Source organism: Rhinopithecus roxellana, chromosome 21 (genome assembly GCF_007565055.1).
Source record: "Rhinopithecus roxellana isolate Shanxi Qingling chromosome 21, ASM756505v1, whole genome shotgun sequence".
NCBI classification, from domain to species: domain Eukaryota; kingdom Metazoa; phylum Chordata; class Mammalia; order Primates; family Cercopithecidae; genus Rhinopithecus; species Rhinopithecus roxellana.
In genome coordinates this window covers 23,586,321-23,606,082 of record NC_044569.1, presented here as the reverse complement: position 1 = coordinate 23,606,082, position 19,762 = coordinate 23,586,321, and the positions used below count along the sequence as shown (strand labels likewise).

At 39.9% G+C, this 19,762-nt stretch overlaps 1 pseudogene across 1 annotated transcript in view; it reads right to left on the bottom strand.

Annotated features, from left to right (window-relative positions):
- Positions 1 to 19,163, bottom strand: part of LOC104682232 — a 112,850-nt pseudogene extending 93,687 nt beyond the window's left edge. The window contains exons 1-2 of the transcript XR_004055707.1: positions 19,059 to 19,163; positions 7,814 to 9,275 (exon numbers count right to left, since the gene is read on the bottom strand). The product of XR_004055707.1 is annotated as an aspartate aminotransferase, mitochondrial-like (transcript). The remainder of the gene's footprint in view (positions 1 to 7,813; positions 9,276 to 19,058) is intronic.
- Between the last annotated feature and the right edge of the window lie 599 nt (positions 19,164 to 19,762).

The following is a 19,762-nucleotide window of genomic DNA, read 5'->3' as shown; positions in this document are numbered from 1 at the left end:
TTTTTTGTTCTCCATTTGCTTGGTAGATCTTCCTCCATCCCTTTATTTTGAGCCTCTGTATGTCTCTGCATGTGAGATGGGTCTCCTGAATACAGCAGACTGATGGGTCTTGACTCTTTATCCAGTTTGCCAGTCTGTGTCTTTTAATTGGAGCATTTAGTCCATTAACATTTAAGGTTAATATTGTTATGTGTGAACTTGATCCTGCCATTATGATATTAACTGGTTATTTTGCTCGTTAGTTGATGTAGTTTCTTCCTAGCCTCGATGGTCTTTACATTTTGGCATGTTTTTGCAATGGCTGGTACCGGTTGTTCCTTTCCATGTTTAGGGTTTCCTTCAGGATCTCTTGTAAGGCAGGTCTGGTGGTGACAAAATCTCTAAGCATTTGCTTATCTGTAAAGGATTTTATTTCTCCTTCACTTATGAAACTTAGTTTGGCTGGATATGAAATTCTGGGTTTAAAATTCTTTAAGAACGTTGAATATTGGCCCCCACTCTCTTCTGGCTTATAGAGTTTCTGCTGAGAGGTCTGCTGTTAGTCTGATGGGCTTCCCTTTGTGGGTAACCCGACCTTTCTCTCTGGCTGCCCTTAAGATTTTTTCCTTCATTTCAACTTTGGTGAATCTGGCAATTATGTGTCTTGGAGTTGCTCTTCTCGAGGAGTATCTTTGTGGTGTTCTCTGTATTTCCTGAATTTGAATGTTGGCCTGCCCTACTAGGTTGGGGAAGTTCTCCTGGATGATATCCTGAAGAGTGTTTTCCAACTTGGTTCCATTTTCCCCCTCACTTTCAGGCACCCCAATCAGACGTAGATTTGGTCTTTTTACCTAATCCCATACTTCTTGCAGGCTTTGTTCATTTCTTTTTCTTCTTTTTTCTTTTGGTTTCTCTTCTCGCTTCATTTCATTCATTTGATCCTCAATCGCTGATACTCTTTCTTCCAGTTGATCGAGTCGGTTACTGAAGCTTGTGGATTTGTCACGTATTTCTCATGTCATGGTTTTCATCTCTGTCATTTTGTTTATGACCTTCTCTACATTAATTATTCTAGCTATCAATTCTTCCACTCTTTTTTCAAGATTTTTAGTTTCTTTGCGCTGGGTACGTAATTCCTCCTTTAGCTCTGAGAAGTTTGATGGACTGAAGCCTTCTTCTCTTATTTCGTCAGTCATTCTCTGACCAGCTTTGATCCGTTGCTGGCGATGAGCTGCGCTCCTTTGCAGGGGGAGATGCGCTCTTATTTCTTGAATTTCCAGCTTTTCTGCCCTGCTTCTTCCCCATCTTCGTGGTTTTATCTGCCTCTGGTCTTTGATGATGGTGACGTACTGATGGGGTTTTGGTATAGGTATTCTTCCTGTTTGATAGTTTTCCTTCTAATAGTCAGGACCCTCAGCTGTAGGTCTGTTGGAGATTGCTTGAGGTCCACTCCAGACCCTGTTTGCCTGGGTATCAGCAGCAGAGGTTGCAGAAGATAGAATATTGCTGAACAGCGAGTGTACCTGTCTGATTCTTACTTTGGAAGCTTCCTCTCAGGGGTGTACTCCACCCTGTGAGGTGTGGGGTGTCAGACTGCCCCTAGTGGGGGATGTCTCCCAGTTAGGCTACTCAGGGGTCAGAGACCCACTTGAGCAGGCAGTCTGTCCGTTCTCAGATCTCAACCTCCATGTTGGGAGATCCACTGCTCTCTTCAATGCTGTCAGACAGAGTCGTTCGCATCTGCACAGGCCTCTGCTGATTCCCCTTTTGTTGTTTAGCTGTGCCCTGTCCCCAGAGGTGGAGTCTACAGAGACAGGCAGGTTTCCTTGAGCTGCTGTGAGCTCCACCCAGTTTGAGCTTCCCAGCAGCTTTGTTTACCTACTTAAGCCTCAGCAATGGCGGGCACCCCTCCCCCAGCCTCTCTGCTGCCGTTTTGGTTAGATCGCAGACTGCTGTGCTAGCAATAAGGGAGGCTCCGTGGCCACGGGACCCTCCTGGCCAGGTGTGGGTATAATCTCCTGGTGTGCCCATTTGCTTAAAGCGCAGTATTGGGGTGGGAATTACCCAATTTTCCAGGTGTTGTGTGTCTCAGTTCTCCTGGCTAGGAAAAGGGATTCCCTTCCCCCTTGCGCTTCCCAGGTGAGGCAATGCCTCGCCCTGCTTCAGCTCTCGCTGGTCAGGCTGCAGCAGCTGACCAGCACCAATTGTCCGGCACTCCCCAGTGAGACTACCCCAGTACCTCAGTTGAAAATGCAGAAATCACCGGTCTTCTGTGTTGCTCGCGCTGGGAGTTGGAGACTGGAGCTGTTCCTATTTGGCCATCTTGCTCCGCCCCAAATCACAAATTTTTAAATATATATATATTTGCACCCTGTACCTGCCTACCACAACCAGCGACTGCATGCACCATCAGGAGGCCTGAGAACAGGTCCGCCCAGCCCAGCTCTGGCCCTCCCAGTACCTAAGCATGCCATCCAGGTTTCTGGGGACTGCCCAACTCAGTCCACAACCATTGGCACCTGAACTCTTCTACTGGGATCTGAAGTCAGGCCCAACCAACCTACCACTACCTACACAGCTGGAAGGCACCCACATACAGGCCTGGGGATTCACCCACCCCACCCATCACAGCCATTGCCAACACCAGCATGAACCACTTGGGTCCCAGAAGGTTGGCCAACTATTGCTACCACCATTGCCCGTACCACACACACTACGCAAGGGCTAAGAACCTAACCCCTCATCCAGCCCACCACTGTCATTTCCAGCACCCAAGCAAGCTACATGAAGGCCCAAGAATTGGCCTGCCTGAACCCACTAACACCAGTGCCAGCATATGCCACTCTGAAGCCCAAGGACAGGAATACTCAGCCCACTGCTGCCATGACTGGAGCCTGAAGACTGACCCATGTAGCATCTCAGGGCTCAGCAAAACTTCACCACAGTATCCACTAACAACCACACCCTAAGCCACCGAGGAAATCACAGACATCACTGATGCTATTTACAGTCGAAGAAATCATACAGAGACTACACTACTACATATACCGAGAAACAAAGCCAAAGCACCCTACACAATCAACACTATACATACAGCTTCAGGAAGAAGTCCTCCCCCTTTGAAAGCAAATTCAAAAAGTTGGAAGAAGTGACTGTTATACCAGATGTGCAAATATCAACATAAAGACACAGGAAACATGAACAAACAAGGAAATATGATATTTCCAAAGGAACATAATAATTTTCCAGCAATATATCTTGATTTTAAAATGATATTTAAGAAATTACAGAAAAAAAGGAATTTAAGGAATTTAAAAAATTTGAAATATTAAAGAAGCTCAGTGAGATACAAAAGAATTATGAAAAACAATAAAAAGAATTCAGAGAAACAGAACAATGAATGAGAAATTTACCAAAGAGATAGATATCATAAAAAAGAACCAAACAGAAATTCTGGAACTGAAGAATTAATTGAATGCATACAAAATATGTTCAAAAGCTTCAACAATAGACTAGATCAAGCAGAAGAAAGAATCTCAGAACTTGAAGACAGGTCTTTTAATGTAAGCCAGTTAGACAAAAATAAAGAAAAAAGAGGCCAGGCATGGTGGCTCACACCTGTAATCTCAACACTTTGGGAGGCCAAGGCAGGTGGATCACCTGAGGTCAGGAGTTCAAGACCAGCCTGACCAACATGGAGAAACCCTATCTCTACTAAAAATACAAAATTAGCTGGGTGTGGTGGAGCATGCCTCTAATCCCAGCTACTTGGGTGGCTGAGGCAGGTGAATCCCTTGAACCTGGGAGGCAGAGGTTGCAGTGAGCTGAGATTGAACCACTGCACTCCAGCCTGGGCAACAAGAGCAAAACTCCATCTCAAAAAAAAGAACAAAAAATTTCTTTAAAATGAGCAAAGCTTACCTGACAGATGGGACACCATAAAATGACTGAATATTCAAATATTTGGTATCCCAGAAGGTAAAGAAAAAACGAATTGATTACAAAACCTACTTAAAGATATAATAGATGAAAACTTTCTGTCTAGTAAGAGATTTACACATCCACAAATAGGAGGCTCAGAAATCCCCAAGCAGATACAATTAAAAAGCTCTTCACAACATGTTATAGTCATATTGTCAGAAGTCACAGACAAACAAATAATTCTAAAAACGTCAATAGAAAAGTGTCTAGTCACTTATAAGAGAATTCTCATCACACTAAGAGTGGATTTCTCAGCAGAAACCTTACAGGCCAGAAAGAATGGGATAATACATTTAAAGTCCTGAAAGAAAAAAACTGCTAGCCATGGATATTATAGCAACAACATTATTCTTCATACATGAAAGAGAACTGACATCTTTGCCAAACAAACAAGCTGAGGGAATTCATCGCCACTAAATTGGCACTACAAAAACTCTTTAGTCCTATGCCTGGAAGCAAAATAATAATATGTACCATCATTAAAATATATATATATAAACCACTGCTGGAGCAAACACACAAACAAAGAAGAGATAAAACACAAATATTACCATGACAAAAAAACCACCAAACAACAACAACAAACAATAAGAGAGAAAGAAACAAAAAATAAGTACAGAACCAGAAATCAGTTAATAAAATGAGAGGAATATGCCCTCACATATCAATAATAACCTTGAATGTAAATAAATTAAGCCTGCCACTGAAAAGCTACAGCCTGGCTGAATGAATTTCAAAAATGACCCAACTATATGTTACCTACAAGAATCTTATCTTACCTGTAAAGACACATATAGACTGAAAGTAAGGGAATGTAATGTAATATTCCATGCAAACAGAAACCAAAAGTAAGCAGGAGTAGCTATACCTATATCAGATAAAACAGACTTAGACCAAGTGGACGTAACAGACATTTAAAGAACATTTCGTACAACCACTACAGAATACACATTCTTCTCATCAGCACACAGAACAGTGTCCAGAATAGATCATATGTTAGGACACAAAACAAGTCTCAACAAATATTTAAAAATAGAAATCATGTCACTTATCTTTTCAAACCATAATCAACAAAACGAGAAGTCACTAACAAAAGAAACTTTGGAAACTTTACAAATACATGGAAATTAAATAACATGTCCTGGGAGAAATTAAGGATGAAATTTAAAAATTAAATAACCTGCTCAAGAAAGAAATGAAGAAAGAAATTTTTAAAAAATTTCGTGTAACAAATCAAAATAAAAACACAACATACCAAAACCTGTGGGATACAGCAAAAACAGTGCTAAGAGGAATGTTAAAGCAATAAACACCTACATCCAAAAAGTAGAATTTTTTTTTTTTTAAATCTAACCATGCACCTAAGAAACCATGCACCTAAGAAACCATGCACCTAAGAAACCATGCACCTAAGAAACCATGCACCTAAGAAACCATGCACCTAAGAAACTAGAAAAGCAAGAGCAAACCAAAACCAACATTAGTAGAAGGAATAAAATAAAGATCAGAACAGAATTAAACAAAATAGAGACAAAATAATACAAAGGGTGAACAAAAATGTTTGTATTTTGAAAAGATAACATCAATAAACCACTTGCTGGAGTCATCAAGAACTCTTATACACTGTTAGTGAAAATGTAAATTAGTATAGCCACTATGGAAAACAGTGTGGAACTTCTCAAAACTCTAAAAATAAAACTACCATACAATCCAGCCATTTCACTACTGGGTATTTATCCTAAAGAAAAGGAATCAGTATAACAAAGAGATACAAGCACTCCAATGTTTATTGCAGCACTATTCACAATAACATATATATGAAACAAAACCAAATGTCCAGCAATGGATGGATGAAGAAAATGTGGTGTGTATATATAAACATACATATATATACAATGGAATACCATTCAGACTTAAGAAGAATAAAATCATGTCATCTGCAGCAACATGGATGGAACTGGAAGTCATTATGTTAAGTATTAAGTTTAGAAAGCTAGGCATAGAAAGACAAATACTCATGTCCTCACTCACATGTGGGAACTAAAAAAGTTGATTTCATGGAGTTAGAGAGTAGAACGATAGATACCAGAGGCTGGGAAGAGTATGTGAGTGGGAGAGGGGATGAAGAGAGGTTGGTTAATGGGTGCAAACATACAGTTAGATAGAAGATATAACTCCTAATGTTTGACAGTGAACTAGAATGACTAGAAATGACAATAATATACAGCATATAACAAAGTAGCTACAAGAGAGGACTTGAAATGTTCCCAAGTGATAGAAATGATAAGTATTCAAGATGATGGATATCCCAATTACCCTGACTTGATCATTACACTTTTTATGCATGTAACAAAATATCACATTACTCCATAAATAAGTAAAATATTAGGGATCAATAAAAAATAATGTATTTGAAAAACTAACTTCTTTAAAAAATAAAACTGAATCCCTACATTACACATATAAAAAATTGATTAAAAACTAAATGTGTAAGAGGAGAAAAACTTTATATTAAAGTTAATAGAAATACAGGATTTATATGCATATATATACATATTTATAAAGCATGACTTGGTAAAACTTCAAAAGTAAAAATAATAAGGCATATGCATGATAAATTTGGTTGTATCAAAATTAAAGATTTCTATTCAAAGACATATAGTATGGATGGTTCTTATAGCGAAAAAAATGAGAGAAGATTCTTATATGTCTTGGCAAAAAATTGAATAATATTCAGAAAATACCATGTATAAACGTATAGACATTGTTAATTGATAGGAAAATGACAGTAACTGCAATAGAAAAATGGGCAAAGGGTCTGAATGAGAAACTCCGAACTTAGGAAGTATGGTCAGCTCTCTGTATCTATGGGTTTTGTTTTGTATTTTTTTTTTTATGGTGGGGGGGGTCTACAGTAATTTTATTGTAACAGAGAAACCAGGCCTCAATAAGTCTACATGGTTAGAGCAGATGGTGGTTCTTTCCAGTGGGTGAAGGCTGAACCCAGCTAGCAGCACACAAAGCCTAGAATATCCTCTTTCCTGGTACCACCCTGCGCCACTGGACTCACGGTGTGAGATGAGTGGCTGTATACCACATTCAACAAAGGGAGGAGGTCCAACTGGGCAGAGACAACATCCCAACCGGAGAAACTTACACAATCATTCAAGAGGATGCCTAGATAAAGTACAGTTTCCTACTCTCCACTATTCTTTGCTGAGAAAGGTGAGGGTATGGCATCAGCAGAAAATTATGTTCTTCATTCTTAAATAAATCTCGATAGGATGGAGTTGATGGTCAGTCAAGCAGTAGAATGGGATGAAAATCTGCAGTAGTTAAAAATGTTTGTACGTAAGGAAAAGAACAGCAATGACAAGGGAGAGAAAGAGAGCCTTCTCTTTTTCTTACATAAGATAGGAAACTGCATTATTTTCCTTGCTGAGGTGGCAGCAGCCCCATTGGTTTTCATAAAACATCATTTCTGCAGTGCGGCCTGTTGATAAAGTTGCTCCAAGATGGGAGGACAGACACAAGGCCGACTGTTCATGACAGAACTAGGTCTTCTCTCAAAGTCTCTAACCTGTGCTATTTCTCACAAGGAACCTGACACTTCAGTTAAAGCTTCTGAAATATTGCAATGGCATAATTGACAGGTTTTTTGGTGCGATGACTTTCTTGCACATGTAAACTCTTTGAAAAAAGTTGGAGATAAAAGGACAGGGGAGAGAGTTTGGTTTAATGTTCCAGACGCCAGCCACGGATGCCTCTGCCCTGTGTCACTACATGTTCTTTTCTTAGAAACATTCAAATGCTGAGTGTTACACACTGTGGTTGAAAGAAATGATTCACTCACCACCATCCACCTTCTCTCATCGTCTGTGTGAAGCTCTCAATAGCAGAGGCTGAAGACAGAAAGGTTGTCTCTGTTTCCTTGCACCAGGGACATCACTTGGTGACCTGGTGAATGCCATGGGCAAGGTAGCCTATGTTGCTGGAGGTGACTCCTGCCACAGAGATGCAGCCGTCCTTGGTCATGTAGATGGAGAACTCCTTGGTCAGTCACTCCACCTGTTCAGGCTTTAACCCTGTGAAACAGAACATGCCAATTTGGTCAGTGATGTGTTGCCAGTTGTGGGTGGAACCCTCCTTCTTGAGGTCAGAGACCAGTTGAGTCCACATGCCAATGATGTCATCGGCCATGCCTTTTACTTCTTGCAACCACTGTTTTCGCAAATCTGGGGTGTCCAGAATGGCAGCAGCAATCCGGGCCCCATTGAGGGGAGGGTTGGAATACATGGGATGGATCAAGATCTTCAACTGTGACTCTACCCTTTTGGCTTCATCTGCATCTTTGCAGACCATAGTGAAGGCTCCTACACGCTCACCATATAAGCCCATGTTCTTGGCATATGATTGGCAGAGACAAACATTAATGCCCTGTTTGATGAAGGGGCACACAGCCCAGGCATCCTTATCACCATCACCACTGGCAAAGCCTTGGTAGGCCATGTCAAAGAACGCAAAAAGATTCCTTTTCTTCGCCACTGTTTCTATTTCCTTCCACCGTTCCGGACGCGGGTCCACTCCCGTGGGATTGTGGGCGCAGGCACGCAGAAGAAGAACACTCTGCTCTGGTATTTTTGAAATATCCTCCACAGCGCCTGTGAAGTCAAAACCGCAAGTCTTGGGGTCATAATACCGATAACCTCGTAGCTGCATGCCAGCATCCCTGAAGACGGATGTGTGGTTTTCCCACCTTGGTGTGGGCGGAAAGACATCTCGGCTGAACTTAAATAATCTCTGCAGGAAAACTGGCTCCGATCCTTAAGGCTCCAGCTCCAGAAATGGTCTGCACAGTGACAAACCAGCCACTCTTCAAGACTTCGCTGTTCTCACCCAGCGCTAGTTTTGCAGATGCCTTGCAAAATTCAGCCAGTCCCTCAACGGGCAGGTATTCTTGTCCACATTTTTTGCGGCAATCTGGGCCTCTGCCTTGCGGACGCTAGGCAGCACGTAAGGCTTTCCGTTATCATCCCGGTAGGCACCAACTCCCAGATTCATCTTTTTGCTATTGGTGTCCCTCTTAAAGGCTTCAGTGACACCCAGAATGGGATCTGGAGGTCCCATTTCTACACGGGTCCACCAGGAGCTGGCTCTGGCAGAGGCCGCGGCAGCGAGGCCCGGGTGGAAGGCGGCGACGATCCCGGAGAGGATGCGGCCGGAGTGCAGCAGAGCCATGGTGGACGGTAGGAGGGCAGTGGGACGCCGCAGGACGCAGCAGAGGGCGAGCGGACAGACACACAGGGAGCCGGCTCCTGTTTATGGGTTTTATATTAGTGGATTCAACCAACTGAGGATGCAAAATATTCACATATAAAAATGAATGGTTGTGTCTGTACTAAACATGCACAGACTTTTCTTCTTGTCATCATTCCCTAAACAATACAGTATAATCAATATTTACATAGAGTTTACATTGTCTTAGGTATTATATGTAATCTAGGGATAATTTAAATCATATGGGAGCATGTGCATATGCTATATGCAAATACTACACCATTTTATATCAGGGACTTGAGCATCTGATGGATCCAATCTCCCATGGACACCAAAAGACTAACTGTACATGAATACATAAAGAGACGCTCAAACTTACTAGAAATCAGAGACATGCAAATCAAAGCAAAGCAACATCACTTGACACCTATTGGATTAACAAAAGTTGGAAAGATGGATAACTGATGGGGTGTGGAGACCTGGAATTGTAAACTGCAGCAGACCCTGTGGAGAGCATCTGGTACATTTAACTAAATTTTGTATAATCCCACCTGCAGTGTGATTCAGCAGTTCCACTACTAGTTAGATATGCCAATAAATTTCTGATGCAGACTTTTTTTTTTTTTTTTTTTTGAGACAGAGTCTCACTCTGTTGCCAGGCTGGAGTGTGGTGGCATGATCTAGGCTCATTGCAACCTCCGACTCCCTGGTTCAAGCTATTTTCCTGCCTCAGCCTCCCGAGTAGCTGGGATTACAGGCAGGTGCCAACATGCCCGGCTAATTTTTTTTGTATTTTAGTAGAGACGGGGTTTCACCATGTTGGCCAGGATGGTGTTGATCTCCTGACTTCGTGACCCGCCTGCCTCGGCCTCCTAAAGTGCTGGGGTTACAGGCGTGAGCCACCGCGCCTGGCTCTCATGCAGACTTCTAAGAGGACAAGTGTAACATTTATTACAGCATTATTTGGGTAAGTCTGGCGTTGAAGGTGAGGTTTGGCAAGTTCATTGCAAGGAGAATGGATAGATAAAGGTTGATGGATGCCCTTCATATGATACTAAAGAGTAAAAGGAAGCAACGGACTAGATGTACATAGAGTCACATGGATGAATCTTATAAACATAATGCCAAGTAACAATATTTTTAAAAACATATTATCTTATATGTAAACTAATAGCATTTACGTAAGTTGAAAATGTACACACATAAAAAAAATGCCTTTTCCAAAAGCACTTATAAACAAAAAGACATGAGAATAGATGCTTATGTTGAGAAGGAAGAATACAAAATGGGTACTGGTGATTAAATGGAATGAATTAAAAGTATTGATTGAATGAATGAAGAGCAGGGATTTTACTGGATGAATGATGATTCAGGTTCCATTAACGTACCTTCTGCATTTGAGCACAGAAAATAGGAACAGAAAATTTGAATGGCAAGCAAGGAATTATGTGAACTCTTCCTCCAAAATTTACATCATATAAGTTGAAAAATGGGTGAAGCATAAGCCGGGAGCATTTTTGCAATGCTTAAAGTCCTAATTCATAATTTTGAATTGTGTTTTTCTTAAATGGCTCCTTAAATGTAAGATTGTATTTTAGCAAAGTCAATAATGTTTTCATATTCCTATCGATGTGATCTACAAAGGCAAAAACAATTTTTAAAGATTAATTTCTAATCTTACTTTAATTCCTAAACTAGATTTTCAGTGGATATGTCTTTCCATGACATTAATTGCTACAAGAGAATATAGACATTTCCCCATAAATAAATAAATCAAAAATTATTCTTGACCTCAGATATTTTTACAGACTTTTTACCAGTTTGTTCTATTTTATATAAATTCACTTCTTACACAAATTTGTACATAAAAGAAAAAATAAGAAATTCTCTGTGTTTGACACTGATCCCTTCTGGTTGATTTTTTTATTTCTTGAAGGAACTAGCAGTGGTGCCTTGCAATCATAGCTCACTGCAGCCTCAAATTCCTGGGCTCAAGCCATCCTCCTACTTCAGCCTCCTAAATATCTGGGACTACAGGTGTGTACCACCATACCTGACATATATATATACATATATACACACACACACACACACACATATATGTATATGCATATTTGTACAGACAAGATTTGGCTATGTTGTCTGGGCTCATCTCAAATTCCTGGCATCAAGCAAACCCCCCACCTCAGCTTCCCAAATTGCTGAGATTAGAGGTACCAGCCACAACTCTTGGCTTTGAGCACACTTCTTTATTTAAAGGTAATCTTTCTCTTGAAAATATTTGATTTCAAACAAGTCAATTTCCTGATTTTTTTTTCCAGGAATTTATTTTTCAGTTTCATTTATGTTTAATGCTGTTTTAAAAATTCTAGTTATTTTCAGCTATTCTTATGAAAGATGAATAGCCACAGGGGTTCACCAAAAAGAAATGGAATGACTTTTATCAAAGATAATCACATTCATTAAAATTGGAGATACTGGTTTTACAAAGGATGATGACTTCAGTCCTTAAACATGACTATTTTTAATACTGAGATTTAGGCATTAGAATATAGGGAAAAAACATTTGTCAAAGAGTTTTGAAACTGCAATAATTCTGCTTTCTTCAATGAATATCTTGACAGAATCCTCTGGGAACAAAATGTCTAAGAGCACAGATTCTATGACAAGGACAAATTCTCACACATTCTCTGATTATTCTAACAAAATAATCACAGAGAGAAGAAAAAGAAAGAAATATCTATTTCTTCCAAGCAGTTCAGATCTATCTTCCATGATGCTGACTACCATTGTGGGGAGGGGCCAGAGTGAGGTTGTTTAATCAAGTTTGATAATGAAGCAGTTGTCACTACCTAAAGTGTAAAATAATATATAAAATATTAGAATTCAGATTCTAAAGGTAAATCAAATATGCATTGTCTGATTATATAATGAGACCTTTTCCCTCCCTCTTTCTCTCCCTACCTGCCCCTTTTCCTTTCTTCCTTTTCTTTATAACACTTGCAGAATGATACCATAGGGAAAGACCAAAATATTATCCCTAGATGTATGTGAACATATTGTATGACTGTGAGGAAGTCACCAACCTTCATGGATTTAAAGAACACAGTTTTGGTATATAGTGAAATGACAAAATTGGACTAAAATTTCTTCTAAATAGGCAATGGGTACTTTTGTCACCCTTTGGAATCTGAAATACAAAATAAAAAGGAGGAAGACTTAGCCAAAGCAATCAGGCAAGAGAAAGAAATAAAAGGCATTCAAATAGAAAAAAAAAAAAAAAAACAAAGGAATCCAAATTATTTCTATTCAGAGACGATATTATTCTATACCTAGAAAACCCCAAAGACTCTGCCAAAAGTCTCCTGGATCTAAACTTCAGTAAAGTTTCAGGATACAAAATCAATGAACAAAAATCAGTAGTATTTCTATATACCAATAACATTCAAGCTGAGAATAAAATCAAGAATGCAATAGCATTAAAAGAGCTGCAAAAAAAAAGAAAAAAAGAAAAACCTAGGAATACATCTAACCAAGGAGGTGAAACATCTCTACAACTTTTTTAGCTCCCACATGTGAGTGAGAACGTGAGTCATTTTCTTTCTATGCCTGGCTTCTTAAACTTAATACTTAACATAATGACTTCTAGTTCCATCCATTTTGCTGCAGATGACATGATTTTATTTTTCTTATGTCTGAATAGTATTCCATTGTGTGTGTGTATATATGTGTGTGTGTGTGTGTGTGTGTGTGTGTGTATACACACCACATTTTCTTCATCCATCCATTGCTGAACATTTAGTTTGGTTTCATATTCTTCACGCATGAAGGGGAACTGACATCTTTGCCAAACAAACAAGCTGAGGGAATTCATCGCCACAAAATTGGCACTACAAAAACTCTTTAGTCCTATGACTGGAAGCAAAAGAATAATATGTACCATCATTAAAAATATATATATATAAACCACTGCTGGAGCAAACACACAAACAAAGAAGAGATAAAACACAAATATTACCATGACAAAAAAAAAATACACCAAACAACAATGACAAACAATAAGAGAGAAAGAAACCAAAAATAAGTATAGAACCAGAAATCAATTAATAAAGTGAAAGGAATATGCCCTCACATATAAATAATAACCTTGAATGTAAATGAATTAAAAAGTCAAAAAACAATAGATACTGGTGAGACTGCAGAGAAAAAGGGAAAAAGGAAGGCTTATACACCATTGATGGAAATGTAAATTAGTTTAGCCATTGTGGAAAGCAGTTTAGAGATTTCTCACAGGAGTTAGAACTATTATTCAAACCAGAAATCCCATTATTGGGTATATGTTTAAAAGAAAATAAATTTTCTGCCATAAAGACAAACATGCACCTGTATGTTCATTGCAGCACTATTCACAATAGCAAAGACATGGAATCAACCTAGGTGCCCATCAGTGGTGGATTGGATAAAGAAAATGTGGTGTGTATATATCATGGAATACTACACATCCATAAAAAAGAATGAGACCATATCTTTTGCAGTAACTTGGATGCAGCTGAAGACCATTATCCTAAGCAAATTAACAGAGGAACAGAAAACCAAATACCACATGTTCTTACTTATAAGTGGGAGCTAAACATTGTGTACTCATAGACATAAAGATAGCAGCAATAGTCACTGAACTACTAGATGGGGAAGAGAGGGCTGAAAAACAATCTACTGGGTACTATGCTCAGTCCCTGGGCATAAAATCAATTGTACTCCAAATCTCAGCATCACACAATACACTCATGTAATGACTCTGCACATGTACACCTAAAATCTAAAATAAGTTGAAATTATTTTTAAAAATTTAAATTAAAATAATAAAATAAAATAAAAATAATTATTTTCACTTCTACTTCCTCCATTAACTTTTTGTATTTAAGAACTGATTGCTTATGGTCAGGCATGGTAGCTCACACCTGTGATCCCAGCACTTTTGGGAGGCCAAGGTGGGTGGATCACCTAAGGTCAAGAATTCAAGACCACCCTGGCCAACATGGTGAAACACTGTCCCTACTAAAAATACAAAAGTTACCCAGGCATGGTGGCACGTGCCTGTGATTCCAGCTACTAAGGAGGCTGAGGCAGGAGAATTGCTTGAACCCGGGAGGTGGAGTTTGCAGTGAGCTGAGATTGCATCACCATACTCCATCCTGGGCAAGAGAATGAGACTCCATCTCACAAAAAAAAAAAAAAAAAAAAAAAAAAAGAACTGATTGTTTCTTATCTTTAGTGTGATCCGAATGTTAAGAGGGAAATTCTCGGCCGGGCGCGGTGGCTCAAGCCTGTAATCCCAGCACTTTGGGAGGCCGAGACGGACGGATCACGAGGTCAGGAGATCGAGACCATCCTGGCTAACATGGTGAAACCCCGTCTCTACTAAAAACTACAAAAACAAGGTGGCGGCGCCTGTAGTCCCAGCTACCCGGGAGGCTGAGGCAGGAGAATGGCGTGAACCCGGGAGGCGGAGCTTGCAGTGAGCTGAGATCCGGCCACAGCACTCCAGCTTGGGTGACAGAGCGAGACTCCGTCTCAAAAAAAAAAAAAAAGAGGGAAATTCTCCATCACCATTCCTGAAACAAAAGAATAACTCTCTAAAATAAAGTTCTAGTCATTTGGCTGATGCCAATTGGTGAAATTTTACGGCAAGAAGATTTTACTGGCACTCTTTAACACTTACTGCACACTGTATACTCTACGAAATTAAAACTAGGGAAACTGAGTTCAACTGGACAAAAGGAAAACAAAGTCCAAGTCATTTGACTTAGAGATAACAGGATGAATCCTGACATTAAAAACTTCATTAACAGCTCACACTATCACATGCTTGTGTGTATACAACACTAAGGAAAATAAATTGGAACGGGAATACGTAACAAGGGGTATGGCCACTTGGGACTCTGAGGACAAAACAGCATCATGCTAATAAGAGTGCTCTTGGGCCGGGCGCAGTGGCTCACGCCTGTAATTCCAGCACTTTTGGGAGGCTGAGGCGGCTGGATCACGAGGTCAGGAGATCGAGACCATCCTGGCTACGGTGAAACCCCGTCTCTACTAAAAATACAAAAAAAAAAAAAAAAAAAAATTAGCCGGGCGTGGTGGCGGGAGCCTGTAGTCCCAGCTACTCAGGAGGCTGAGGCAGGAGAATAGTGTAAACCTGGCAGGCGGAGCTTGCGGTGAGCTGAGATTGCACCACTGCACTCTAGCCTGGGTGACAGAGTGAGACTCCGTCTCAAAAAAAAAAAAAAAAAAAAAAAAAAGAGTGCTCTTGTTGGAAAAGAGCTGCTTGACCTGTGTGGGGGCTGAATACTGTAAGTGTATGAGGGTTCACAGGCCTCTCCCTATAGTCACCTATGATTGAACAAGCAATGGTTGGTGTTCGGCATCTTCCATACATTTATATCATCTTCCCTTTACAAAAAAATATATGAAAGGTACATGCAAAGATTTTTAAAGATTGAAGTCTCTTACATGTTGTGAGTAAAGTCTTAATTTTGGTTTCAACTATGCCTCTCTCAATATCACAGCTTGAAAACTAGACCATATACATTCCAGTTCGTAGGTATTACACATGGCATGAATTCTTTGAAAACGGATAATGTATTTAAAATGGTGACATCAAAGCAAACGACTTTCAGAGAGTGGCTTTAAGTAGCACCTTTTCTCCCAACAACCCCATATACTTGCTCATCTGGTCCCACCCTACTCCAACAATTAAATGCCAAACAAAGTTTTTTGATCCCAAAGTGTCTTCCAAACTCCCAACTCATTACTATGGCACTTTAATGCTTTATATACATGGTGGGGAAATTTTAAATGTTTAGAACTCCCATTGCAGAGAGGAGAGGAAGGATGCCCTCCTCTGCATTTGGTTAAAGCTAACTCTTTTACTACACTGAGCTTCAACATTTGATCATGGGCTTATGTATTAGTCCATTCTCACACTGCTATAAAGAACTGCCTGAGACTGTGTAATTTATAAAGGAAAGAGGTTTAATTGACTCACAGTTCCACAGGGATGGAGAGGTCTCAGGAAATTGACAATAATGGTGGAAGGGGAAGCAAACACATCCTATTTCACAAGACGGCAGGAAGGAGAAGTGCCGAGTAAAGTGGGGAAAGCCCCTTATAAAACCGTCAGATCTCATGAGAACTCACTATTGTGAGAACAGCATGAGGGTAACCGCCCCCATGATTCAATCACCTCCCACCGGGTCTCTCTCAACATGTGGGGATTATCAATTCAAGATGAGATCTGGGTGGGGACACAGTCAAACCATATCAGCTTATATTATTTTGTTTCCTGTGTTTTCTCTTTACCCTTTTCCCACTTGTATGAATTTTTGGTTCTTCCCCACCAGGACTAAAACTGTGCTCTACAAACTGTAAATACTCAACCTTATAAACATTAATGATGACACAGAAAAGAGAGGTGTCGAGTGAATAATTGGATGCTGAGGGTTAACCATTTAGTGAGTTGAAAACATTGACCATTGGCCACTCCATAACAAAGTATTTCCTTAAAGCTTATTTTATTAGTGAGGGAGGCTATATGCATTATGTTATTTTCTTATCTCAAGGCCTATCTTTATTCCAAAACATTCAGTGTTAAAACTATATCAATGCTATAGTTCAAATCTCAACACTACAAGATGTTGACTTTGGGGAAATCACTTAATTGGCTCCTCACCTGTCAAAGGAGATAAGGCTAGTCACCTCCTTGCAGTATTATTGCAAGAATTTTGTGAGATGATATTTCTCTAGCAGTGTTCTTAACTAGGTAAAACTTGAAATTTGAATAAATGTGGCATGTACAGTTAAGTATTTATTATAGGCAAGGATTTACTCCAGAGAGAGAAGAGCTGAAGAATACCATGGGAAATAAATTTGAATTGTTTCATGATGGTAGATCCCAGATTCCACAGTAACGGATGAGAAGAGACAGAGACGTAAGACAAATTTGAAGTTTTTCTGCAGGACAACAGGGAAGGAAATTTGACACAAGAAATCTGGGGGAAAGGGTGCTAAAAATGTGTAAACTAGAAGAGTTATCTCAGAACTTTTGGGATCCACCAGTTCCGCTGCAGTGTCACTTTCAATAAATGAAACAGTGTGCAACAGAGGGGTGGACGCTTTCCTCACCAGTGGAACCAGAGTGAGTAGCTATGAGAACAGGATCATGAGAGCCTGGGAAACAGCGCCTAAGAATTCTCATAGATAATAGAAGAAACCTTGAAAGTGAACCTGCGTCCCCATAGGCACATGAGATAGAAAAGGCATATATAGCAAGGTAACTTCATTTGTATGTTCACAGTCAGTGCAGGACTGAATGAATACAGGTCTCAAATGAAAAACACTAAGCACAAACCCTGGTGCATAGTAGGTCCTCAATAATAAATGTTTGTTCTCTTTCCCTTGAAAGACAGACCTCTTAATTAAGACATCCTCGAAAGAGATTTCTCAACTTTTTCATTAGCATCCTCTGCATACCTTCACTCTCATTACCTTCAGCACTATGATTAGCTTCAAAAAGAATTCTTCATGTAAAGAGTCTGTAATTAGGATACCAGGGAGAGCTCAGCACCTGAAAAGGACTGCAGCGCCTGCCTATTGTCTCAGTTGCTTTTTTATCTCTCTAGGCCTGCAATATCAAAAGCGCCCAGTACAAATTAAAGATGCAAAAACCTGGCTGGTCTCAAAGTTGGTTCATTTCCCGTTAGAAATACTGGCTGTGCAGTTTTCTTGAAATTAGAACTTCAGAACAGCACATCCAGTAATTAGTGCATGATTTTCTTTTCACTTGAATGTTTTCTGCTTTTTTTTTTTTCTTTTACTATTGCAGCAATTGGGTATTTGAGAGAGAAAAATAATGTCTCAGCGCATGCTTCATTTCCCAAAGTAGGCGGCAGAGTCCAGATTCTTGATGAAAGCTTCAACCTTTTAATTCAGATGAACTGAAGCTAAATTTATTTTGTTGGAAAGTTTGAAGTGGTCTGTGAGGGAGTTCAACAGTTCAGGCTTACTGTAATTAACTGTCAAATAAGAGTCTGGGACTAAGCAGAGAAATGCAAGTGGGTCAGCATCAGAAGGGTTTAAATTCTGATGAAATTTTATGAGAAGAATGGCCTTTCGTGGAAACATTCATCCGAGTCAATAGTTCACTGTATAAGCAGCAGCAAGTGTGAGTGGTTATCAAAAACACAGCTTGAACTCCCATTAGGCTTCCCGTGCCCTCCCTTTCTGGTTATCACTGATGATCCTTTACTAGAAACATTAATTCGGGGTTTCTGGTAACCTTGCCTCTGATAAACTCTTCTACTGGAGCTTGTCTGCATAAACAGAGCAGGACTTTGAGGCTGTGGAAGTCTGAGGGGAATACCTAGAACACTCCTATTGCTATTGTGCTAACACATAGACTGCATTGAATGGCAAAAGGCATAAGAAAAATGTCCTTAGCCGAATACAGTGGCTGACACCTGTAATCCCAGCACTTTGGGAGGCCTAGGAGGGCACATCACTTGAGGACAGGAGTTCAAGACCAGACTGGCCAATATAATGAAACCTATCTCTACTAAAAGTACAAAAAATTAGCCAGGTATGGTGGCATGTGCCTGCAATCCCAGCTACGTAAGAGGCTGAGGCACAAGAATTGCTTGAACCAGAGGGGTAGAGGTTGCATTGAGCCAAGATTGCACCACTGCACTCCAACCTGGATGAAGGAGTGAGACTCTATCTCAAAAAAAAAAAAAGAAAAGAAAAAGAAAAATGCCCTATATAATTACCTATGTGGTTACCTTCCCGTGTCTTCATGTAAGTCCAGATTCCATTTAGTGTTGCTTTCCTCCTGCTTGGAGGCCTTCCATTCGCATTTCTTGTACTGTAGGTCAGCTGGTGATAACTATTTCAGTTTTTGTATGTCTGAAAAACCTTAAACACGATATGGAAATAACAGACCAACAACACTGAGCAGAAAATATTAGAATTTAATGTAGGCAAATCTAATTTGCAATGTTTCCAAGATCAAACCCTTTCATTTAGAACCTTCATATGTAAAGAAAGCCATTTTGGGAGAAAGTAAATGGCATGACCTTTGTGACAATTTTCATAAAAATCCATTTTTAGGTCTCCATTGAGCTAACATAAAACAAGTCTGCTTTTGACCCATATACTGCATTAATAACATCCAAAAAAGGCTCCATCTCTGAAGTAGTTTTCCGGGGTAAAAGAATGTATAAGCAAAAGGAGACAACCTTTCAAAGAACTCTAGATATGAAACAGGAAAAAACTGATGTATTTACCTGAAGCAGGCTTGTAATACGATGACCCCAAATCCACAGAAATCAACTCGGCCTCATGTCACCTTCCCAATGAACCTGCAGGACTGAGCTTTCAGTTTTCTTAAACACACTCACATGCACATGTACATATGTGTGCGCACACACACACACACACACACACACAACACACACAGGCAGAATAATGTTAA